The sequence below is a fragment of the Ovis canadensis genome, chromosome 19 (assembly GCF_042477335.2).
Source record: "Ovis canadensis isolate MfBH-ARS-UI-01 breed Bighorn chromosome 19, ARS-UI_OviCan_v2, whole genome shotgun sequence".
Lineage (NCBI taxonomy): Eukaryota > Metazoa > Chordata > Mammalia > Artiodactyla > Bovidae > Ovis > Ovis canadensis.
Window position 1 is genome coordinate 57296142 of NC_091263.1, and position 25892 is coordinate 57322033.

The 25892-nt window shown below is 39.5% G+C and overlaps 1 protein-coding gene across 11 annotated transcripts in view; it reads left to right on the plus strand.

Annotated features, from left to right (window-relative positions):
• CFAP20DC (CFAP20 domain containing) overlaps positions 1-25892 on the plus strand; it is a 261668-nt gene that overhangs the window by 221443 nt on the left and 14333 nt on the right. The gene's annotated exons all lie outside the window — the stretch shown is intronic.

The following is a 25892-nucleotide window of genomic DNA, read 5'->3' on the forward strand; positions in this document are numbered from 1 at the left end:
CTTGGCACCGTTTTCCCTCTGGCGATTTTCCTTCAGCCTCACTGACCTTTCCTTTTCTCACGTTTACCTATGTCAGGGTCTTTGCCCATTGTTCCATCTTCCTAGAATATTTTCTCTTATTTTTGCCTTCTACCTTATCTGGTCAATACCTTACCATATATTAGATTTTGTTTCAAGTGACACTTCCCCTAAGGAGCCCTCAAGTCCCTATCCCTGTTTTCTCATAGCACCATTTAACTTCACAGAACTTACATAATTTTGTGATTATCTGACTTTGGTGTCACCATCCACACTGAGACTCTAAAAGGATAGTAACTCTATTTTTGCGTGTCATTGCATTTCATAGCAGGATCTGACGCAGAACTAGATCTTGGTAAATACTTAGAAAAGAAATACTGCTGTCTAAACTACTCTTAACTATCAAGATCATTTTTAATCTCAGCTCTATCATCAGTCTATGACCATTTTTAATCTGAACTCTATCATCAGTCTATGACACACACATCTCTGTGTGGGTGTGGGTGTGTGCGCGCACGCGTGCAAGTTAGTAGGTCAGTCATGTCCGACTCTTTGCAACCCTGTGGACTGTAGCCTGCCAGGCTCCTCTGTCCATGGAATTCTCCTGGCGAGAATACTGGAGTGGGCTGCCATACCCTTCTCCAGGGGATCTTCCCAACCTGTGGATCTCCTGCATTACAGACAGACTAACATCTGAGCCACCAGGGAAGCCCCAACCTATTCTGTCTCAGCTCAATGTTTTCTATAAATTTGAAAATTACATTCACTGACCCAGCAGAACATTTATTACAGATATACGTTATATATGTACAAAATATGTACAAAAATAGATCGTAGCTGAATATAAAGTCCTTTAATCCTCCATTAAAGAACTTCTACCAGCTTAATATTGATCAACAGCTGATTAAAATGATATGATTACAGGGGAAGAAAAAAATCCTTTTTTTCCTCTACAACCCCTAGGTTCTGCAGTGGGCCCTAAAAATTAAACTGACAAAAGACAGATTTACAAAAGAAACGCATGCAAACTTTATTTATGTGTGCATTACGCATACACATGGGAGAAACTCAGTAATGAGTAAAACTCAAAGGGGATTCAAACTTGGAACTTATCTAGCATCTTAACACAGGAAAATAAATCTGTAGACAAGTAATAAGACAAAGGAAAAGGGGTTTAAGTTTTAGAAATAGTAAACTATGTGAGAGTAAATAGATGGGGTAACTAATTGAAGATAAGGGTTGTTTTAGTAAAATTTGTAATATAGATTGCTGTCTGTACTCTGTGTGGCCTGATAAGAGTTTCTCATGATTAAATCATACCCTTACCAGTAAGGGCACCTTCCTCACAGTAAATTTCTGTCCTACTTTTGAGTGTAATGGAAGAGGTCAGAGAACCCCTCCTGAATCTGTTATTTCTCAAGTGTCTTCAGCTCGTAATCGATATGCCAAAACAACACCTTTTGGGTGGTATGTTAGGAACCACTATGTGATGAATCTAAAGTATTTAAATTTATAGGCCGATATCATCATGCTTTTGATGCCTGGTAATTCAGTCACTAACATATGATTTCTAGGGTATTGTGATTCACACCCACTATCTCCCCTCCTTTGTCCATAGCGGACATTACATTGCTAGTGGATGACAATCCTCTTGCTCCTGGGCCTCACCATAAACTTAAAATCCTTCTTAATAAGGTACCCCAAACAATGCTATCACTCAGAATTAGCATGTGATTTATGATCCATTTGTCTCCTTTGAGCTAGAATTTCCATTATTCGTTTAGTCAGCTCAATTATCAAATGGAATTTATTCCTAGCTTTATATGACACTCCCAAACTCTGAAATTATTACCATACCACTATCCCCTACTTTAAAAGTCATCCTTCATCTTCTGTAAAATTTTCCTTGACTGAAGTGAGATTACGACTGCTTTTTCTCCACAACCCTAACTCCGTTCTCCACATCAACCATAATGAAAATCCTGCAACATTGAATGACAGGCATGATATATTTTTAAGTTAATTAACATGAATTCTGCCTGTGGCAATGGCAGGCTTGGTTGTTTCACACTGAACTTCCTTCTGAGAACAACCAGAAAAGCCAGACAAAATATGAGAATCATCTGATTGAAGCCACTGGCAAACCTCCAAGGCAGTGAGAATTTATGGAGCCCTGCTCCAAAACAGAAGGGAAGCCAAGAAAGGCAAACCTGCATGTTGTGACACTTTTCTCAGAAAGAATTCCACTTAAGTAAGTAGTCGCTGAGAGGCTGAGGAGCGGAACATAGCCTCCGAAAGTCTCATGGGCTTGGGGGACAAAAATTGGAGGCTCCAAAGTGCCACACCCTAGACAGCAAAATTAACCAGAAATAGACCAGTTCTCTGGAGGACTCAAGACACATTTATTTTGAACCATTCTAATCGCTGATAGCTCTCTGACCCCATGCTGATTGCCTACCAGAGGCAAAGCAATCACACCTAGAGGAAGAAAACAATTGAAATAGAATGTGAGTCACATATATAATTTAAAATTTCCCAGTAACCCATTTAAAGTTTAAAAACAGGTAAAATTAAGTTTAGTAATGTATTTTATTTGGCCCAGTGTATCCAAAATATGGGGCTTCCCAGGTGGCTCAGTGGTAAGGAATCTACTTGCTAATGCAGAAGACATAAGAGACATGGGTTTGATCCCTGGGTTGGGAAGATCCCTTGGAGGAGGAAAGGGCAACCCACTCCAATATCCTTGCCTGGAAAATCCATGGACAGAGGATCCTGGCAAGCTACAGCCCATAGGGTCACAAAAGACTCAGACACAACTGAGCACTCACATACACAGACCCACAGTGCAGAAGACATAAGAGACATGGGTTCGATCCTTGGGTAAGGAAGATCCCCTGAAGGAGGAAATGGCAACCCACTCCAGTATCCTTGCCTGGAAAATCCCATGAACAGAGGAGCCTGGCAGGCTATAGTCCATTGGGTCACAAAGATCCAGACACAACTGAAATGACTTAGCACGCATGCACACACTCATCCAAAATATTATTAACATCTTTTGAACATGCAATTGGAGAGGAGATCGTTTGTTTTTGTTTTTTTTCCTACCAGCTTGTGTTTGAGTGATGGGATCAGGTGGCTATGAATTAATTACAGCAGATTAACAGGAGAAAAGGTTTATTACACATACATGTGAACGCATTCAATAAGGAGTAGTTTTCTGAATAGCCAGAGTAAGGGTTTATATATAAGCTTAATAAGGGGGATTTGGGAGTGGGTAGGACTTCAGTGTGGAGAAGGCAATGGCACCCCACTCCTATACTCTTGCCTGGAAAATCCCATGGATGGAGGAGCCTGGTAGGCTGCAGTCCATGGGGTCACTAAGAGTTGGACATGATTGAGTGACTTTACTTTCACTTTTCACTTTCATGCATTGGAGGAAATGGCACCCCACTCCAGTGTTCTTGCCTAGAGAATCCCAGGGACGGGGGAGCCTGGTGGGTTGCCATCTATGGGGTCGCACAGAGTCAGACACGACTGAAGTGACTTAGCAGCAGTAGCAGCAGGACTTTAGTGGGAAAGGACAGAAGATTCTGATAAGGCTCTGTTTACACAGTTTTAGTAGCTTAAGGTCAGATGCCATCCTTAACTGGGGAGTCCCAGAGTTATGGGTTTGTAGCAACTGACTCTTGAAAAGCTCTGTGTTAGTCAGATAGGGAAAATCATATAAGATTTATTTCTGCGTTTGTCCATATGTTTTCAGTTTAAAGGAGTCTTTATGCCTATCTGGTTGGTTGTTGCTCTCTTCAAAATTAGTATAAAATATTGTACTAAGGAGATATCTTACAATCAGTTTTTCATATTAAGTCCTTGAAATCTAGTGTTTGTTTAATATTCATAGCACATTTCAATTCATACTAGCTCCATCTCAAGTGCTCAGTTATAGAGGGAAATTTCAAAGCTTCATGACCTAGGAGTAGGAAAAGATTTTATAAACAGGTCTCAAATTTCAGTAATCATAAAGGAAAAATTGATAAATTGGACTGTATTAAAAGTAGGAACTTATTAAAGGATACTCAGTTTAGTTCAGTTCAGTCGCTCAGTCATGTCCGACTCTTTGCGACCCCATGAGTCGCAGCACGCCAGGCCTCCCTGTCCATCACCAACTCCCAGAGTTCACTCACACTCACGTCCATCGAGTCAGTGATGCCATCCAGCCATCTCATCCTCTGTCGTCCCCTTCTCCTTCTGCCCCCAATCCCTCCCAGCATCAAAGTCTTTTCCAGTGAGTCAATTCTTCGCATGAGGTGGCCAAAGTACTGGAGTTTCAGCTTTAGCATCATTCCTTCCAAAGAAATCCCAGGGCTGATTTCCTTCAGAATGGACTGGTTGGATCTCCTTGCAGTCTAAGGGACTCTCAAGAGTCTTCTCCAACACCACAGTTCAAAAGCATCAATTCTTCAGCACTCAGCCTTCTTCACAGTCCAACTCTCACATCCATACATGACCATTGGAAAAACCATAGTCTTGACTAGACGGATCTTAGTCAGCAAAGTAATGTCTCTGCTTTTGAATATGCTATCTAGGTTGGTCATAACTTTTCTTCCAAGGAGTAAGCATCTTTTAGTTAAAGGATACTACTTAAGAGGATAAAATGGCATGCCACAGAGTGGAAGAAGACGTTGCCAATAGAGAAAGGACTCCAAAATATATATGTCTAGAGTATATGAAGAGCCACAAATCAGTAAGGGAAAAAAAGGCAATTCAAAAGAAAGCAGAAATAGCCAAGAGACTTGAACAGGCATTTCACAAAAAAAGATATCCAAATAGCCAGTAAACATAGGAAAACGTGCACAACAAACTCATTAAAAATCAGAAAAATGCAAATTAAAATACACTGTGATTCCACTATATCCTATCACAGTGACTTGGGATAGACAATACTGGTGATTTGAGTCAGTATACCCAGCAACTGGAACTCAATACTGCAGGTGGGAGTATAAATTGATACAACTACCTTGGAAAACTATTTTGACAGTATCTCTTTAAGCTGAACATACCATATCCTTCTACCCAGCAGTTACCTCCTAGATATACAGCCAGGAGAAAGCATACATATGTGTACCCAGAGACATGCATAAATAATGAGGATATAATCAGACCCCCAGAATTGATAGAAAGGTAGCTTGAAAGTGAAAACGTTTGAGCTTCACAGATACAGAAAGAAATCTTATCTGAACTTTCCTTATCGGACTGAAGCAGAGCCTCCTGAAAATACAGCTGCCATTAAGGTGCCTTGAAGACAGACTGCCCATTTCCAATAGCACCAGAAAACTCAATAGAACCTTCCATACTTCCGCACTGAAGCCCTAACACCCACCACACCCCACCCTCCTGCAAACTTTGTCAAATTGGCTTATAAACTTTCATCTCTGGCTATTTAATGATTTACTTATAGAGAAATTCTCATATACACATGTGAATAAACTTTGTCTTTTCTCCTGCTGATCTATCATCAGTTAATTTGCAGAACTCCCACCACTTGACCCGAGTTGGAACAGGAAAAACTTTTCAACACAGACGCATTCATGATAGCCTCAAACTGGAAAAGACTTAGTCTCCTTCAACAGTAGAAGGCAGAAATAAACTGTCATATACAATAAAATACTATTTATGTTCAAAACTACCAGTGAGTTTTACAAATACACTTTTCAAGGAAAGAAGCTAGACAGCTGAGGAATACATATTGCATGATTTCATTCCTGCAAAGTTCAAAAACAGGCCTATTAATTGGTAGTTTTAGAAATCACTGTCTGAGCTACTTTAGGGAAGCAGGAAGTGTGATTAGGAAAAGGAGGGAAGCTTCTATTCTTGGCCCAGCTGGTGGTTATAGTAACTTTCAGGTCATTCATTGAGCTGTACATTTATTATTTGTGCACTTTTCTGTGTGTATGTTGTATTTAATAAGATAATTTATTGCTAAGAGCCATTAGTGTAATTCTTAATCTGATAATAGTCAGTTTGCTCTTTCTGGCATTTGAGTGTTTCTGTACCCTCCATCCTTTCTGGTGTTCAAGTGTTTCTGTATCTTCCTGCTAAGCTTACAGTTTAGCATGTAAGCTTTCTATGGAACAAGGACCATCTTTAGGTTGAATAGAAACTGGGGTAACACCATGAGTAATAATAATGGTGATGATGGTAGCCTGGTGACAGTAAAGAATTATTGCCCTCCTTGACAAGTCCAATTTATGCATTAGAATGGTCCCAGCCACAAAAGAAATCTGATTATTTCCTCCCTATGTTTTAAAAATAGCATCTTACCATCATATTTGACCAAAAGTCCGTTTATCACCCGGATTAGCATCCTATCATAATATTTTTTATTAACTGAAATGTTACAATTAATACACCCTGCAACTACTGGAAAATAAATCGAGTCAACTTAAGATTCTGTCAGCTTTTTCCAGTTCTTTATTTTCTTGTGCAGCCACCCAACACTGAGGGAAAATTAAATTGTCACTCACCTCACAAAGCCGCCTTTTTAGCATATCATTGTTTTATTTGACTAGTGAACATAAAGGAATAACCAAACTTTGAAAAGAAAATGGAAATTAGTACATAAATATGGCATCTGATAATCTGACACACTTAACGATGAAAATGATACCATGTAGTTATTCTTTACAAAAGCCCAGAGAGCTAAATTAGAGCATTAAATTAAACCCCACCTACTCTTTCTGCACCATTAAGTCCCAATCATTCTGTAAAAAGGTTTAGATGGTTTTATTTTGTATTCTAATTTTAAGGCAATTATTCTCTAGTTAAAGTTAGAAAAGGCTGCAAAGTTATATGCTGTTGATTTGCACAAAGGGCTTAGTTACAAAGCACTTAACACATAGTTGTGTTATGACTCTCTAAAAGGTGTTATATAAAGTTGAGAGTGACTCTTTTTCTGTAATTTCAAATAATAATAGCTACTAATACTATTACTGTTACTGCACCTATCACTATTCACTGCATTTCTGTAGCAGTGGTGAGAGTTTCCATATGCTGTCTTACTTTATTTAATCCCTACCACAGCGTGGTGTTGTCAGTCCTCTAATTCCAATATTCCAGGTGAGGTGACAGAGGCACAGAGTTTAACCCCAAATATGCAAAGCTAAAAGGAAATTTAAGGTCAAGTCAAAATCTGTGCAGTTTAAATTATGTGCTCTGTTGGTACCCAAAATAGATGCCTCATCCCTAATGCTGAACTCTATACCCAGTTGTCAGTGTGTTTTCCATTGTGGATTAAACAAATGTTCTTCCGGATATGCAGCACAGGAACATGTTAGTGTTCCATTCAGTGACCAACCAAGCCTTGCTGGTTTTAGGGAATCAATCCTAGAAGTTGAAGTGGTCGGTCTAAAGTAATGCATTTTTCTACTTGATTTCCATTGCTTCCCCATTACTCCTTGCACAGTGCTCTGCACATGAAAATGTCTGTGGATTCTTAGCAGTAGGATTTCCCTTGTAAACAGTTTAAATGTGAATTTAATTTGTTCATCTGAGAGGCCTAGTATAGTTGGAAATATCCATCTCTGAAAAATGGCTCCAAATCAGACATTCTATGTTCCTGTTCTCCTTGTGCATTTGGAATCAATCCATATGCAATAGGTTGGAGTTTTCATGAAAATCTAGCACCTTAACTCTATGCTAGAGCTATTAGTATGAAATACTCATTAAATCTTCATTGTAAAAATTTTAATAGCATTTTTTGCTATCTGTAGGAGAGAAAATACTTTTTCTCTCTACCCTCCTAGGTTCTCCTGCAAATTAGACTGACAAAAGACAAACTAACAAAACAAACAGGAAAGCAAACAAACAGAAGCTTACTAACACTTATGTAGTGTACGTACACATGGAAGAACTCAGTGATGGAACTCAGAGGAGTGGTTAGAACTTTGGCTTATACAGCATCTTAACCAAAGAACAATAGATTTTTTAGCAAAGTGGTAAGATAGTTGGACTGTGAAGAAAGCTGAGCGCTGAAGAATTGATGCTTTTGAACTGTGGTGTTGGAGAAGACTCTTGAGAGTCCCTTGGACTGCAAGGAGATCCAACTGGTCCATTCTGAAGGAGATCAGCCCTGGGATTTCTTGGGAAGGAATGATGCTAAAGCTGAAACTCCAGTGCTTTGGCCACCTCATGCGAAGAGTTGACTCATTGGAAAAGACTTTGATGTTGGGAGGGATCAGGGGCAGGAGGAGAAGGGGACGACCGAGGATGAGACAGCTGGATGGCATCACTGACTCAATGGACGTGAATCTGAGTGAACTCCGGGAGTTGGTGATGGACAGGGAGGCCTGGCGTGCTGCGATTCGTGGGATCGCAAAGAGTCGGACACGACTGAGCAACTGAACTGAACTGAACTGAAGACAAAGAAAAGAAACTTTGAGACTCTTAGAGATGGCAAATTGTGGGAGGGTAAATACATGGGGAAACTAATGTAGGGAGGACTAGTTAGTAAGGTTTGTTACATCTTGATTCCTCTGGTGCCATCTCTGATAAAAGTCTAGAGTTGTCTCCAATGATTAAAATCATCCCACCCATCCTGGAAGAGATGGGGTGAGTAGAGATTTTTTTCTTCTGTTTCTTCTCATTGCTTTCAGGTCAAAATAATCGTTACATCAAATTGGCATATTTTAGGGTTTACTGAACTCCTTTACTTCTTTATGAATATATAACATATATTCTTTTTCTATATATATATGTCTTTTTTTACACTGTATATACATATATATATAGTCTCCACCCCTGACCGCAAGCTCCATGTAAGCAGGGACTGTGGCTTTGTTATCACTCTGTTTTCAACACCTGCAAGTGAGGTATAAAGTGGCATTCAGATATTTTTGAATGTCCCCCAAAGGTAAGGTAAATCTGTTATTTGCTCTGCATCTTCAAAGATGTTTATTTGTAATGAAAAAATCCTCATTCTATGTGCATTCTTCTGCTGTAAAATAATATTCAAACTTCCCATAGAAATAGGTTCTGAAGGACTTCTTGAGAAATACCATAACCTGTCACACTTCTGTGCTGCCCTTTTTTTTTTTTTTTCTGTTTGGAAAATACACTCAATAGATGTCATTCACCTGTGCATGTTTTGGTGGACTTGAGTCAGGACCCTCTTCATAAACCCAACAAAAGCCCAAAAGTAAACACTAGCCCACCCTGGGTCTCAAGCCTGTCCCCAGACTGGGAGTGAAGGAAGGTTATATCCCAAAGCACATGATGTGAGTTGCCCATAGGGAAGAAAAGCTAGATTCTCAGAAGAGATAGCAGAAAAGTGTGTTCTGCCAACCAAAATCAAGACTATGATTGTACGTACTAATGGGTAGACTTTAGCTCTTCCACCAGCTCGCTCTGTACATTTTCCCTCCATGCCCTGTGTACTCTTTCCTTTCCACTTCTCTTCAAGAAAATGGGAATGATAGTAAGAGGACTTTGAATTATTTTCAATGTAATTTTTAGGGAAGTCACTGACATATCTCCATAACAAACCTATTTTGGTAAAATTATACATGACAAATATAATATCTGATTGCCACACACTAGTTAGCAGCATTTAGCAGGATTACTAAATTTCAAGCACAGTAAAAGAGAATTTTACCCCACGCCAAAAAAAAAAGGTTGAGAATTACTGTTTTAACAGATAAAACTCCAGACTGCATTGCAAAGATCTGCCACACAAAATCTAATCATCATTTTATAGCTATACTACTACGGTTTTTAAGAGCAAGAAACAAACCATTAATAAGGCAATCTTGCATGAGACATTTAAATTGACTTTGTGCAAATAAAACAACCAAATTGAATTTTCCAGTTTACTCATTAGGCACTATATAGATGCATTTTGCATTCACATCTTAAAAATGTAATAAGAGAAATTTCGTCTCTGTGTGTCTCATGTGTCTGTTCCTGCTGAATTCCATAACCAACTTGGATGATATTAAACAGAGAAATCTCACATCGCTTTTTTTGTCTTTATTTTATTATTATGTGGTCTTTCTAGGAGGTTGATTTTTTTTGTCTTAATTGAAGCATTCTGAAGTTTCTACACATTTCTGCTATTTATATGAAACTTCTGGCATGAAAGTATCAAGGGAAAAAATCGAAATATTCATTCCCATGGTCCTCATCATAAGAAAGAAAGTTTTCACTGTTTCCTGACCTGACTTTGAGTATTTAGGGAAAATGCTCAATTTGTAGCTTTTAGCTAATGGCACTACAATGTCACACTCTCTGTTTAACATTCAGCTTTGTTAATCAAGAAAACCAGATTGGCTCTCTGCATGTTGATTAAATTGATTACAGCTGTAGGCCTTGATAGCATTTTTTTCAAGTGTCTCTAATTAATCAGACAATGCTTGATTAGTTTTTTCTGGTTTGAGGAGATAAACTGACTTCCTTGAGAATTTTCACCCCAAAATTATTCCCCTCCAACAAAAGGTAAAGGATAAGTGAGTCACTGCTTAGTTTTCCATGATGCTAAGACCTTTTATCTTCCAGTAACTAAAATAAGAAAAGAAACTCTTTGAAAAGCTGATTAAAACATAATTTTAAATTTCTTTTCACACACTCCCATGACTAAATCTCCTAAAATGAGAAGAGGCTATGTGTTCCCTCCGAGCTCTAAGCCAGGCCTCCCCTCTATTGTAGAGCATCTTTTGATTTTTCCATTGTAACTATTCTTTGTCAAGTTGTATCAGTGAATTCAGACCTGACATTGCTGATTTCAGCCGGGAACCATTTTGCTTTCATACCCAGGCTGGTGGATGAGGTGTTAAAAATAATAAGCCATCACCTATTTTTTTTAGTCATATCTATAGCATTAAAGCCGCTGTTGTTTATGCAAATGAAATCTTGACAATTTCCAGGAACTTTACCAACATTTATAAAGACCCAAAACGTTCTGCTTTCATCACTGAAGTTGATATTTCCAATGGGTAAGGCTGCTAGGATCAGCTCAGATGGTGTGTGTTGGCATGAGGAAGGCACCCCATTTTCTTCCCTCCTTCTCCATTGGTTGAGAGACCAGTTGAGACTTTTGTTTCCAGTAAGCACCTGTCAACCTAAAGCACTTTTTGGTAGATATTTTTAAGCTGTGTTTCAGAGGAGTTTTCTTATAGATGCCATCAAATTGGAAGCTACTGAAGAACAAGAATCTGCCTTTAAAAAGGAAAGTAATAAAAAAAAAATTCAGCCAAAGTAGAAAAATAGTTATAAGAAGTAAGTCTTACTCTTCCATCCTCAACTTCACATTCTTGCTCCCAGATTAACAGTTTCTTGTGCACCTTTCAGAAACTTTCTATGCATATACAAGAAAATATGTTTTATTTATGTGTTTTTTCATACTGTTCTGGAATCAAGATTTCAGGGAGAAATACCAGTAATCTCAGATATGCAGATGACACCACCCTGATGGCAGAAAGTGAAGAGGAGTTAAAGAGCCTTTTGATGAAGGTGAAAGAGGACAGTGAAAAACTGGCTTAAAACTCAGCATTCAGAAAATGAAAATTATGGCATCCGGTCCCATCACTTCACAGCAAATAGATGGGGAAACAATGGAAACAGTGACAGACTTTATTTTCTTGAGCTCCAAAGTCACTGTAGATGGTGACTGCAGCCATCAAATTAAAAGACGCTTGCTCCTTGGAAGAAAAGCTATGATCAACCTAGACAGCATATTAAAAAGGAGAGACATTACTTTGCTACAGAGGTCTGTATAGTCATAGCTGTGGTTTTTCCAGTTGTCATGGATGTGAGAGCTGAATGATGATAAAGGCTGAGCACCAGAGAATTGATGCTTTTGAAATACGGTGCTGAAGAAGACTGTTGAGAGTCCCTTGGACTGCAAGGAGATCAACTAGTCAATCCTAAAGGAAATCAGCCCTGACTATTCATTGGAAGGACTGTGCTGAAGCTGAAACTCCAATACTTTGGCCACCTGATGCAAAGAGCTGACTCACTAGAGAAGACCCTGATGCTGGGAAAGATTGAAGGCAGTTGGAGAAGGGAACAACAGAGGATGAGATGGTTGGATGGTATCACAGACTCAATGGACATGAGTTTGAGCAAATTCTGGGAGATGGTGAAGGACAATGAAGCGTGGCATGCTGTGTAGTCCATGAGGTTGCAAAGCATCGGACACCACTCAGCAACTGAACAACAACAACAATGGGTTTTTTTTTACATAAATGGGGTAAAACTGTATACTCTTCTACAATATAACTTGATTTTTAGATTTTTACTGGATAGGTTTTTTAACCTCTTTCTGACCTTTCACATGACAGTCAAAACATTCATCATTAGCCGCTGGATATTATTTGTTTGGATATATCATCATTTTTTCAGCCAGTTCTCCGCTGCTAGACGTTTCAGTGGTTTCCAGCTTTTTGTTACTGTAAACAATGCTGTAGTAAATATCCTCACACACATATCTTTATGAGCTTGGGCAAGTATGTATTTATAATAAGTTTTTTTTTCCATTTTATTTAATTTTAAATAATTATTTTTGACTGCTTTGCATCTTCATTGCTTTGCACAGGCTTTCTCTAGTTCTGGCAAGTTGGGGGTAGTCTTCAGTTGCAGGCTTCCCTGGTGGCCCAGAGGTTAAAGCATCTGCCTGGAATGCAGGAAACCTGGGTTTGATCCCTGGGTTGGGAAGAGCCCCTGGAGAAGGAAATGGCAACCCATTCCAGTACTCTTGCCTGGAGAATCCCATAGAGGGAGGAGCCTGGTAGGCTACAGTCCATGGGGTCACAAAGAGTCGGACACGACTGAGCAACTTCACTTTCACTTTCAGTTGCAGCGTGTAGGCTTCTCTTGTTGTGGAATACGGGCTCCAGAGCACACCAGCTTCAGTAGTTGTGGTCCACAGGCTTATTTACCCCGACACGTGGAATCCTTCCAGAACAGGAATGAAACTTGTGTGTCTTGCATTGGAAGGTGGATTCTTAACCACTGGACCACCAGGGAAGTCCTACAGTAAGCTTCTAACAGTGAAATTACTTGGTCAAAGGTAATTTTGATAGGTATTACCAAATTGTTCACTAATTTACATTCCTTCAGGTCATACTGAGTATCATCAAACTTTAGAACTTTTGCCAAGCCTGTTATATGTCAATAGGTATCTCATTTTAATTTGCATTTCTATAGCCATATACATGGCCAAGTATCTTCCCCTATCTGAGGGAGGCAGGAGCATTTCTGTCTTTTCTTCTCACTTGCCTATTCATGTCTTTGACTACTTCCCTGTCTTGTATTTGTTCAGTATCCTCATATATCCAGTACACTGTTGAGCACAAGGATACTCAAAAACTATTTGAATTTAACTTATACAACATATGGGACACACAGGAAGAAGCTAAAACTTTCCTTGTTAGAGTGTTAAGATCCTTGAAGTATACTGCCATTTCTAGAGACCTTCACTCTCACAGGATTACAAAAACAAGATATATTCCTGGGAGATTGCTGTGTATTACAACAGTAATTGGATACAGTGGAAAGTGAATTTTGTCAAGGGGAAGATTCTGTGTTCTTTATATGTGTTTTCAAACACATGTGAACTAAACTTCCTAAATAAAATTGTTCTTTCTTTCCTAGATTATCCAGCAAACTTCTAAATGACTTTTATGGCCCCTCTCTTATTCCCCACCATCCCATTCTCCACACAGACGCCACCATGATGCTTTTAAAATGCAAATCCAAGATTCTTCTGACCTAAAAGCCTTCAGTAGATTCCCAGGGCCTTCTAAATAAAGTAGGAATTACTTAGCTTGCCGTTCAAGACCACTGCCTTCTTCAGTATTGTTGTATCTCCTCATTCAACACATGTGTAAATACCCATTGCCCATCACTTCACACTGCTAGAGGGGTCCCAAACGCTCTACGCCTTTCTACTGTGGCGCATGTCATTCCTTTTAGAATACCCTTCCATCTTCTCTTCTCTGTCTTGTGACCTCATTCTCGTACTTCAGAAGGAATGCTTTCATCAGTTTTGCTAAACAGAAAAGTCCTTATCACAGCCCCCCCCTCCTAAGAGGTTCCCTGGGCTTACCTCTGTTTAGCAACACTTACTTCACTCTCTTATAAATGTTGGTCTTAACAGTCTGTCTTCAGGAAACTGATTTCCTCAAGGGTAGGAATCATGTCTTACTCCCCAATACACAGCACAAAGTCGGCAGCACTGCAGGGGCTTGATAAACATCTATTCAGTGTAAAATTATAAAGCAGCTAAGCTAAGAATAGTGTGGAGAAGCCTTTTTCCATGTTGTTTCAAGTAGATGGGATATTACTGTCACATGTTATAGTTATATTTGATGGCTGATGCCTGGATTTGTGCCTCCAGAGTTGAATTACCTGCTATATCTTATGAGTCAATGTCTGTAAAATAATCTCGAGATGATATGTCATTAATATTTTCTTAACCTAAGGGAAAATACTGCCAAACTGGAAAGATATTCAGTTCTGCAGAGAATGTATAAAGTATTTAGCAGAGTAAAATAAGATAATGATTTTTGTGATTTCTTGTAGCACTGAACGCTTACGGGAGCCGGATTCTCTTTGTTTTATGGGTTTTCTTGCAAAGACATGGGCAGGAGAGGTCATTTTGTAGAGGCCAGAAGAAAGAATATGATTTTCCTTTTGTATGACTGTTTGCTACATGTCTAAATACACCTGGGTTTATATGAGATAAAAATACAGTACTTGTTTACATAATGTGTTTCCCAACTTTTGCTGCCAAAGAGACATAGTCCTATTCCAGATGTCGCCATAATGTAAACGTTCTCTGGGAGCACTTTGATGATGAGAGAGGAAGAAGTATCTGGGAAGAACCATTCTCATAATGTTCTCAGCTAGCTGCCTTTTATGACTCCTGTTACTCCTCCTACTGCTCCCAGGGTGTGTTCTCCTAACCTCCTCTCTAGTTCTTTCTCAGAGAATGATCCGTGTTCCAATCTTTTCACTCTCACTTGTATATCTTTTTCTCTTATAGCCTCAGCTTTCCTACAATAATTTGTTCATTCATTCATTCAACACACATTTAGTGAGTATCTGTATCAAGCCAAAGGTGAAGAAGATAGACACGATTTGTCTGCCTTATGGATCTTACAGCCTGGCACAGCTCCTGTTAAGGACACCCTCTCTCTTTGTGGATTCTGCCCACTGTTCTTTTCTCCCTCAGGGCTGAGGGTGGGTGGGGGGAGATGGTGAAAACCCTGGAATTCTAGACTGTCCCTTTGGTTTCCCCATTCCCACCCTTACCTTTGTCATAAGCCCTTTCTTAAACCCTCCTCATATCATCCTAATTTGAGTGTACCAAGTGTTTTCTGCTGGAACGTTGACTGATTTTAAAGCTGCAGTAGAATTAGAACTCAGGCAGGGATTCTGTGAAGTAAAATTTGAGCCAAAAGATGGAGAAAGTAAACTAGGTTTCTTAGTCCATTTAGGATGTTATAACAGTATACCATAGACTTGGTGGCTTATGAACAACAGAGATTTATTTCTCACAGTTCTGGAGGCTGAAATGTCCTGGATCAAAGTCCTGGCAGATGTATTTTGTGAGAGCCCTCCTCATGTTTCATAGATCGCTATCTTCACACTGTGACCTCATATGGCAGATGAGTCAAGAGCCTCTAGGGCACTAAATCCCATTTGTGAGAGCTCCATTCTCATGACCTAAGTACCTCCCAAAGACCATACATCCAGATACCATCATACTGGGAGTTAGATTTCATCCTGTGAATTTGGAGGTGATATAAACATTCGGCCTATAGTATTAGGCTATTATGGAGAAAGAGACTAAGTAAGGATGGGCTCTCCCTCTGACGCTGAGGGTAGAGTGGTGGCAACAGTGAGGGGAGGCACAAAAGTATGCTGCAGAGATAGTAAGGATCGGCCGACACTAAGCTTTAAGAATGTGGGCTTTTTGTAGAATTTGGGCTTCTGCCCTAAGAGCAAATTTTAAAAAGCTCACTCTGGATTCAAGGGAGTCCAGACTGGCTGGGGGAAGATTGCAGGGGAGAGATTCTAAAAGCATAGAAGAGGATGATAGCAGGTGGATGTGGAGCAGTGTCAGCACATACAAGAGCTAAGACTGAGACCTGGTAATGGATCCTAAATATTTCTAACACATCATCACATAGAAAAAAAGAGCAAGACCTCAGATTCTTGATGTACTAAACCAAACTCCTATATCATCTCCCCAGTTTCCCAGTACATTCAGTTTGTACCACTACTGTTTTATTCCCAGAACCCAGACTTTACACTTCTTCGTTCTCTCTTCAGACGGGCTTCTACCACATGACAGGGAGTGTGGTCACCAGTGGCTTCTGAGTTTCACTTCTTTGGGTATCCATCTTCGTTCTGGGACTGCCCCTCTTTTTCATATCCAGTTTCAGAAGTTCTGGGGAAGCACAGTGATTGACCCAGATTAAGTCAGGTGCTGAGCCTCTGTGCTCATGCAGGAACATGATCCTTCCAGGTCATGTGGCCAGAGGGAACTGTTGCAAGGAGAGGGAGGGGAAAGAGTTCTAGATGGACAGTTCCTTAACTCTCTCCTACTGTGTCTTAGAGAAAGATTAAAATTGTTCTTTAGGAGCCCCATGGGGCAGCTGTAGGAGAAACGTGGAAATTAAATTAAATTTTTTCCCTCAGGATTAAGAAAAACTTTCTAATAGTCAAAGCTATTTGAAGATGAAATATGATCTTGGAAAGTAGTAAGTGCACAGTCAGTGATGGTAATTAAACACATAGACTAGATAAGCGCTTGGTGGAAATGTTGTAAAAGGCCTTCAAAATGAGAACGCTGAGAATCTGGTTAGAGACCTCCTGCAGGAAACAACCAAAATGAAACGATAGGGTCTTAATACTTATTCCAGTCCCTCTTAAGAGACATACAGAAGAGTTCCCAACACAGAATTTGTGTTTCCAACTTATTGTTTGATCTTCCTGCTTCAAATGAGAGATGAATCTTATGAAGAAAAGCTATTAAGAAAATAGCATTTTGCTGTATGTTTAAGTTTCAAAGAAAAAGTATAGTTTCTTAGTTTCTCGTGTTACTAAAACATATTTATGAACCAGTATTCTATTTTCTGAGGCAGACATTTAAATTTTTCTGCCTTAGCTGCAAAGCAGTAGATGTATGTCCTCAGGCTGACCCCAAATTGTGTGTGTACCAAACACAGATAAGGAAACAATAGTATGTCAGTAGCAGGCAGAGAAAAAATAACATAGAGGCAAAATGGTTGCAATAGCAGCATTATTTGTTGTTAGGGAAAATTCCAACTCCAGGTGGCACTCAGTATGCTGGACTACCAGAAAGACTCTTCCATGCATTCAGTAAATATTGAGGAGGTGTCTGTTCTGTGCCAGGCATTTTGCTAGGTGCTCTTGAGAAACCTATATTCAGGTCAGGAAGCAACAGTTAGAACTGGGCATGGAACAACAGACTGGTTCCAAACAGGAAAAGGAGTACATCAAGACTGTATATTGTCACCCTGCTTATTTAACTTCTGTACAGAGTACATCATGAGAAACGCTGGGCTGGAGGAAGCACATGCTGGAATCAAGCTTGCAGGGAGAAATATCAATAACCTCAGATATGCAGATGACACCACCCTTATGGCAGAAAGTGAAGAAGAACTAAAAAGCCTCTTGATGAAAGTGAAAGAGGAGAGTGAAAAAGTTGGCTTAAAGCTCACCATTCAGAAAACTGAGATCATGGCATCTGGTCCCATCACTTCATGGGAAATAGATGGGGAAACAGTGGACACAGTGGCTGACTTTATTTTTCTGGGCTCCAAAATCACTGCAGATAGTGATTGCAACCATGAAATTAAAAGATGATTACTCCTTGGAAGGAAAGTTATGACCAACCTAGATAGCATATTAAAAAGCAGAGACAGCGGACTTCTGGACTCTGAGGGAGAGGGAGAGGGTGGGATGATTTGGGAGAATGGCATTGAAACACATATAATGTCATATAAGAAACGATTTGCCAGTCTATGTTTGATGCAGGATACAGGATGCTTGGGGCTGGTGCACAGGGATGATCCAGAGAGATGATATGGGGTGGGAGGTGGGAGGAGGGTTCATGTTCGGGAACTCATATGCACCCGTGGTGGATTCATGTCAATATATGGCAAAACCAATACAGTATTGTAAAGTAAAATAAAGTAAAAATAAAAATTAAATTAAATAAAGAAAAAGAAAAGGCAGAGACATTACTTTGTCCACAAAGGTCCATCTAGTCAAGGCTATGGTTTTTCCAGTAGTCATGTATGGATGTGAGAGTTGGACTATAAAGAAAGCTGAGCACTGAAGAATTGATGCTTTTGAACTGTAGTATTGGAGAAGACTCTTGAGAGTCCCTTGGACTGCAAGGAGATCCAACCAGTCCATTCTAAAGGAGATCAGTCCTGGGTGTTCATTGGAAGGACAGATGCTGAAGCTGAAACTCCAATACTTTGGCCACCTGATGTGAAGAGCTTACTCATTTGAAAAGACCCTGATGTTGGGAAAGATTTAATGCAGGAGGAGAAGGGGACAACAGAGGGTGAGATGGTTGGATGGCATCACCGACTCAATGGACATGGGTTTGGGTGGACTCCAGGAGTTGGTGATGGACAGGGGGGCCTGACGTGCTGCAATTCATGGAGTCGCAAAGAGTCGGACACGAAAGAGTGACTGAACTGAACTGAACTGAACTGAAAGTCAAGTTGGGGAGACTACATTCACTGAATGATGAAACAGATGAAGGTATAATTATGAGTTGAAATAAGAGCTCTTAATAAGGAGATCACAGTTGCTCTATTAGAAGAAGTAACAAAGTATCTCAGCTAGATTGGAGAGGGAGCGTCCAGGAAGACTTCTCAAGAGTGTGATGCTTGAGCCGAAATGTGAAGGTTGGAGATGATTTCACCAGGATAAAAGAGGGACATGGTAGAAACATGGGAGGGAGCATGGTATAGGCAAGGGGGCACAGCCTGGGCAAAGGCCCTGTGATGGTAAGAGTGTAGTATATTCTGGAATCAAGAGAAGCTCAGTGTGGATGGAGCATGGTGAGTGAGAGGGAATCAATTCAAGATGAAGTTAGAAAAACGAAGAGATGAGGGCATAAAGAGCCGCAAAGGCCAAGATAATGATTCTGATCTTTCTCCTGAGCTTCCCAATGAGACTGAAGGGTTTTAAAAAGAGGTTGACATAATCAGATTAGCATTTTGGTCATAGTATGGAGAACAGTGAAGTGAAGCTAGAATGAACAACTCTAAAGGGGATAAATTAAGAGCTTTTACTACAGAACCGGAGGCAAGGTAGTCGCTTGGACTTTGGTTGTGGAAGAAGAGATGGTGAGAAAGGTGGATTCAGAAGGCATTTAGGAGGAAAACTGACAGAACTTTTCATAAGAGCCTTGAGAATGTTCCACTTCACAGTCCCTTCCTCGAAGACAGGGGTCATTCAACTATAGTGTATGGACCAGCTCCTGCCATGGTGGGATTGTGTGTGTGTGTGTGTGTGTGTGTGTGTGTGTGGTTTTCCTTACTCATCGTTTATGTCTGCTTTCACACTACGGCAGCAGAGTTGAATAGTTGCGACGTATTTACCATCTGGTCCTTTACAAGACGCTTTGCCAACCATGGGTTTTTGCTTCAGAAACATCATCTCTGTGATAGTTCAAGGTACAGAAGTTCTTAAGTCAGGGTCCAGAAGTCCATGAATGGGCTTCAGCTGATTTCTGACCTACTAAAATCAAAAGCAAAATTTGTTATTTTTGGTCATTTTTCTTTGTTATTTTTGGTCATTTTGGTTATTTCTCTGGGAAAACAGTGTTTTGTTTTGTTTTGTTTTTACCAGATTTTAAAAAGAATCTATGAATTCTCCCCAAAGTAAGATGCTCCTAGTCATCTCCCCCAGTCAGTTCTCTGGCCACAGACAATTTTTGAAACCCAGAGTGCTTTCAGTGAATAAGAAATGTGCACTGGTACCAAATGGTAAATATCAGTAAGTAGTGGGTAGAAATTTCTGCAAGTTAAATATAATAGAAGATCTAATAGAAGATTTTCTGTATAAGTATCTCACACTGAACTGTCTTCTCTGACCCAGAACTTTTGATAGTAGGTACCTCAGTCCTATACATGAGAGCTATGTAATAATTGTCTTGTTTTATATTTCTCAAATAATTACTCCCCCAAATAAATATTTAAATGTATACAAGATTGTAGGCAGTCTCCTTAGAAGGGAATTTCTTTAAGGAATAAACAGATAAGCTGATCAGCACATGTCATTTTCTGTTGCTTAGAATGTTTCTTCCATCTGACTATGAGCTTTCTGATTACCCAGGGTCTGACACAGCAGTCACTAAACACAGCAGTTTAGTAAATGTTTACCATATATGTGAAGGGCTTCCCTGGTGGCTCAGATGGAAGAGAATCTGTCTGCAGTGCAGGAAACCTGGGTTCAGACTCTGAGTTGGGACGATCCCCTGGAGAAGAGAATGGCTACTCATGCAGTATTCTTTCCTGGACAGTTCCTTGGGCAGAGGAGCTTGGCAAATGTGTAAAATTCTCTTGTAAACATAGTCTTGTTTTTAAGTGAAGAAACTGAAACCATACTCCAAAGTGAGGACATTATCCTGTTATAAACATAGCTAAGTCACTTCTGATTCAATTAAAGCTCACTCCTCACCTTTAAAACTCTACCATGCAAGTTGAATGAAAAGAGCATGGTAGTGGCAGGGAGGGTGAGATTTCAATGTTAGATAAATTTGTCTGTCGTGAGGATTCACAAGATGATATTTATTCCTCATCTACACTAGATTTGTGTGTGATTTAAAGTGAACCCATGTCTTGACTCTTGAATAAAACACACCTTCTGGTGAGAGAAGGTGCTCCCCATGTATAGATGTGCCTGCAAGCCCTTTCTCTTCAGTTCCAAGAGGAGAGGCAGGGGTGGGAGGCCCACCAGGGTTCACGAGGAGAACAGGAATAGGAAGCAGCTCCCGAACCTGCTCAGAGAGCAAGCCTGGCTGAAGAGGATATTCTGCACCATAGGAGCTGGAGGTTTTCTCTACAGGTGAATAAGATCTGTCCTTGAGAGAAAAGGTTTCTAGTCAGAGCTGAGGAAGCCAAACAAAACAGAGTATCAAGTCCAAACAACGCGGAAATGCGAGACAAAGAGCAGGAGCAGGTTTCAGCCCATAGGTAGCCAGAGTGAGAAGCAGGCCAAGGACACATTTCAGAACTGAGCTAGGGCTCGACCTGTGTGAGTGAGCCTGAACTGACACTCCCCCATCCCTAGATGTTTGTGGCCTGCTTCTGAGAAGACAGAGGCTTAAATGAATTGATCAAGGGTCAAAACAATGACTTAGCATTAAATAGCTCCTATAAAAATATAAACATGTAAAGTATAGGTGCTAGACTACACATTTCTGCTTATTAACAAGTCACCCCATAAAAAGAGATTGTTCTTTAAAAAATGAAATTATTAAATAAGATATTAGTTCTTATCCCTCAAATTGGAAAGCATAAAAACTTGACTACATAGTATTGTGACATGTCTTTGGGAAATGAGCACTCTCAGATGTTGCTGGTGGGAATGCTGAAGGGTACAGTCCTTGTGAAGAAAATTTGTCAGTATCTAACAAAGCCGAGTATGCATTTACCTTTTGTTGCAGTAATCCCACTTCCAGCAATTTACCTTGAAGATGTATCTTCAAGTATACAAAAAAATGCCCAAAGTTATTCATTATAGCATGAATTGCAATAATCACAAAATATTTAAAACTTGCCCAAAGAAAGGAGAATGGTGAAATAAATGTATGCCACTTCGTGGAGTCGGTTTCCCAGGTGGCTCAGTGGTAAAGAATCTGCCTGCCAATGGAGGAGACCCAGGAGACACAGGTTCTATCTCTGGGTTGGGAAGATCCCCTGGAGGAGGAAATGGCCCACTCCAGTATTCTTGCCATCCAGGGACAAAGGAACATAGTGGTCAGTCAGTTCAGTTCAGTTGCTCAGTCGTGTCCGACTCTGCGACTCCATGAATCGCAGCACGCCAGGCCTCCCTGTCCATCACCAACTCCCGGAGTTCACTCAGACTCACGTGCATCGAGTCAGTGATGCCATCCAGCCATTTCATCCTCTGTCATCCCCTTCTCCTCCTGCCCCCAATGCCTCCCAGATCAGAGTCTTTTCCAATGAGTCAACTCTTCGCACATAGTGTTAGTGGGCTACAATCTATAGGGTCGCAGAGACTCAAACATAACTGAACACACACACACACACACACACACACACACACAAGTGTGAGTACTGTGCAGCTGTTTAAAAAAAAATGACATTCTCTATGAATTGGTATGAATAATTTCCCAGTTATATTTTAAGTTGGAAAAAAAATGAAAGTGCAAAAGAGTGATTATAGTATTGTACCTTTTGCATTAGAAAGAAGAGGAATGGAAAAATAGGTGTGTATCAGCTGAATTTTTGCAAAAAGAAAGGTAGAGATACCAAAACTAATGAAATTGATTACCTCTGGAGGAGTGGGTAGGGATGATGTTGAAGTGATGAGGGGATAGAAACAAACTGGAAGGGATGAGAGAAATCTGTTAACTATGTCTTTCTGTGAACATTGACTTTTGAACTAATATTTTAACACATACTTGCAGCAAACGTAATAAAAATCAAGGGGAAAGACCTAAAATATAATACAAACAGAAGCAAATGACACTAGCTGTATTTCAAATGAATAATATAACCACACTGAAGTGGTAGGTTGGGGGACACATGTATACATTTGGCAGATTCATGTTGATGCATGGCAAAAACCACCACAAGATTGTAAAGTAATTATTCTCCAATTAAAATTAATTAAAATAATATTAATAATATGGTAATAATGGTCTAATACTACTCATATTAGCAATGTTTATAAAAAACATTTATAAAAATACTACTATTTTTATTAGTAGATTAGTTTATACTACTAATAATAGCAGTAAAAAAAAAAAGTACTAGCGTAAGTAAATTTTGAACATGGTATTTTGACTGAAGATAAAAAGAACCATAAACAGAATTTTAGAGAGTAGGTTTGGTGGGTTTATTGGCTGTTTTGTTTGCTTAACAATTCTGACACTACTTTTGGTGTGTTCTGTACTCCAGAAAATAAGTAAATATACTGAGGCTAATGGAAGGCAGTTTTTTAAGTGTCAGAAGGGAGTTACAAATGCGGAAAAGGGAAAGATGAAAATAACTCTGTGGTATTATATTAGTATTAGAGAAATCAATATGAGCTCATGGTTATAGATCAGGGGCCATCAAACATTTTCTGTAAAACGCCAGATAACAAATATTTAAACTCTGAATCATAGCACAAAAGCTGTCATAGATGGTACATAAACTGATGAACATGGCTATATTCCAATGAAACTTTATTTATGGACACTGAAATGTGAATTTTATATAAATTCCATGTATCACAAAATATTACTATTTTAATGTTTTTAACCATTAAAATAGATAAAAACTATTTTTGTTTTACAGGTCTTATAAAAGCAGGCAGTGGGCCAGATGTGGCCCATGGGCATACTTTACCAACCCTTGATAGAGAGATGATAATGGATAGATAGATAGCAAATGTGACCAGATGTTTAAATTGGAGAGTATGTGTGAAGGATGATATAGTTCTCTGTACTGTTATTGAACCTTTTCTATAACTCTGAAATTACTTTAAGGTATTTTTTTAATTTATTTTTTTATTGAAGGATAATTGCTTTACAGAATTTTGTTGTTTTCTGTCAAACCTCAGCATGATAAGATTTTTTTTTTCGATGTGACCATTTTTAAAGTCTTTATTGAATTTGTTACAATATTGCTTCTGTGTTTTATTTTTTGGCCACAAGGCATTTGGGCAATCTGAGCGCCCCAAACAGAAATTAAACCTGCACCCCCTGTATTGGAAGGCAAAGGCTTAACCACTGGACTGCCAGGGAAGTCCCTGAAATTACTTTAAAACAAGCACAAAAAAAAAATCACAAAAAGAGTAACCTGTACTTTTTATAGCTACTGCTAACAAAAAAAAAAAAAAAGCAACATTAACCAAATCATTGGCCTAAGAAGTAATGTCTTACCTTTTATAGCATCTACTTTTTCCTGGATGTCCATGGACCATGGCTAGAAGCTACTACAGCCATTGTGTCAAGTTCCTAATTTGTCGCTTAGGGGGTTTTCTCCTGTTCATCCTTGCTCTCCATCTGTCTTAACAAGTAATGAGGTCACTGGGCTGGTAATTTGTATGTGACCTTGTAATTTTCTACAATGTAGGAATTTTTTGGTCTGCTATAATTAAATGGACTAAATAAAAGGTGCTTATCAGAAAATGTCCCATTAGCTTGGAAATCTGTGACAAATCCTTTCTGGTGTCTTTAGTGTATTATTTTGAAATTCAATTTCACAGCAAACTCACTTTGCTTATTTCGCTAGCCATAGCCTGGTGGTAGCTAAGGTGAAGAGTGAGCAAAAGTATCTTAAGATAATACAAATATGAACTGGATAATTTTTACATTAAGATACTTTTTATACAAGAAGAGTAAACGATTTGCAAAGAAAACCTCTACTGTACAGACTTGAAATCATTCTGCAGTTCTTTGCTGGTTTAATTCCAACAGAATCCAGTCTTGCCTTGGTTTATCATTGTAGGTAAAGCCATTCTGTTAACTCCATTGATAATGAAGATGGTATTAGTCATAGCTGAAATTTTTTGAGTGCAGCTCTGTACCCAGATCCACACCAAAAGTTTTTCATCCTTTTTGTTTTTTTCATTTAATCTTAACCAAAAAATAACTTAAGTAACAATTATCTCTTTTTTTATAGATAAGGCCTAGTGATGTTATAAGTGACTTGGTGAAGTTCTTACATTTAGGAAACATGGGGCCAGGATTAGCCTGGGGAGCCAGCCCTCTTAGTTTCTTATTGGGACTCTCTCCCATTGTAGACGAAGACAGCAGGAAATACAGAAATTTAGAAAGAAAATTTGGGGTCATGAGGACATGTCCCCTTTGAGAAGAATAAGGTCAGTGATACAGAGTGTTAACATCAATGCGAGAAACAGAATTCACTTTGGAAAATCCTTTGCATTCCCTTTTATGCTCTGTTCCCGCGAGGAAGCTCAGTAGCAAGTTTAGAGATGAGAAAGGCTTGAATCAGAACACAAGGTGACATGCCTTCCGAATGTCGCCAACTTGCGTCGCCCCCACCCAGGCATCTGCTAGAGGAACAGGGAGACAGAATAATGGAAAGAAGGAAAGTAAAGAGACTGGGAAATGAGGTTGGAAGTTGTAGGCAGAGGGACGAGGAATGTAGGAGGTCTTTATGGAGTGGTTTTGCCCCCATTCACACTGGGAGAACTCAAGTATTGAGCCACTCAAGGGCCCAATGGTCCTCTCTCTCCTCTTTTGCCCTCCCCTGCCTCCTCTTTTGCCCTACCCTGGAGTAAATGCATACCAGCTCCCACCATCATGGCTGGTCCAGACAGCTCCAAGACTAAGTTCCCTTTTGAATCACTGAGTGGATTCTTGTCATCCATGACATGTGACTGGTGGCTTTGTCAGGCTTTCTTATGCAAAGGTCCTAAGGAGCTTTATCTCTGTATTTCTTCTGACTTGTTTAAATAAGTTTCTCAGGTGAGAGGAGCTGTGCTATAGCTGAAGATGAATACTGTGTTTTTCAAAGGAATAGTGGTCATCATTAAGATGGTATGTTTATTGAACAACTAGTTAGTGAAGTAACTGACTTTGTATTTACAGATTTATAAAACTGAATATTAATTTCTGGACACCTTATTTT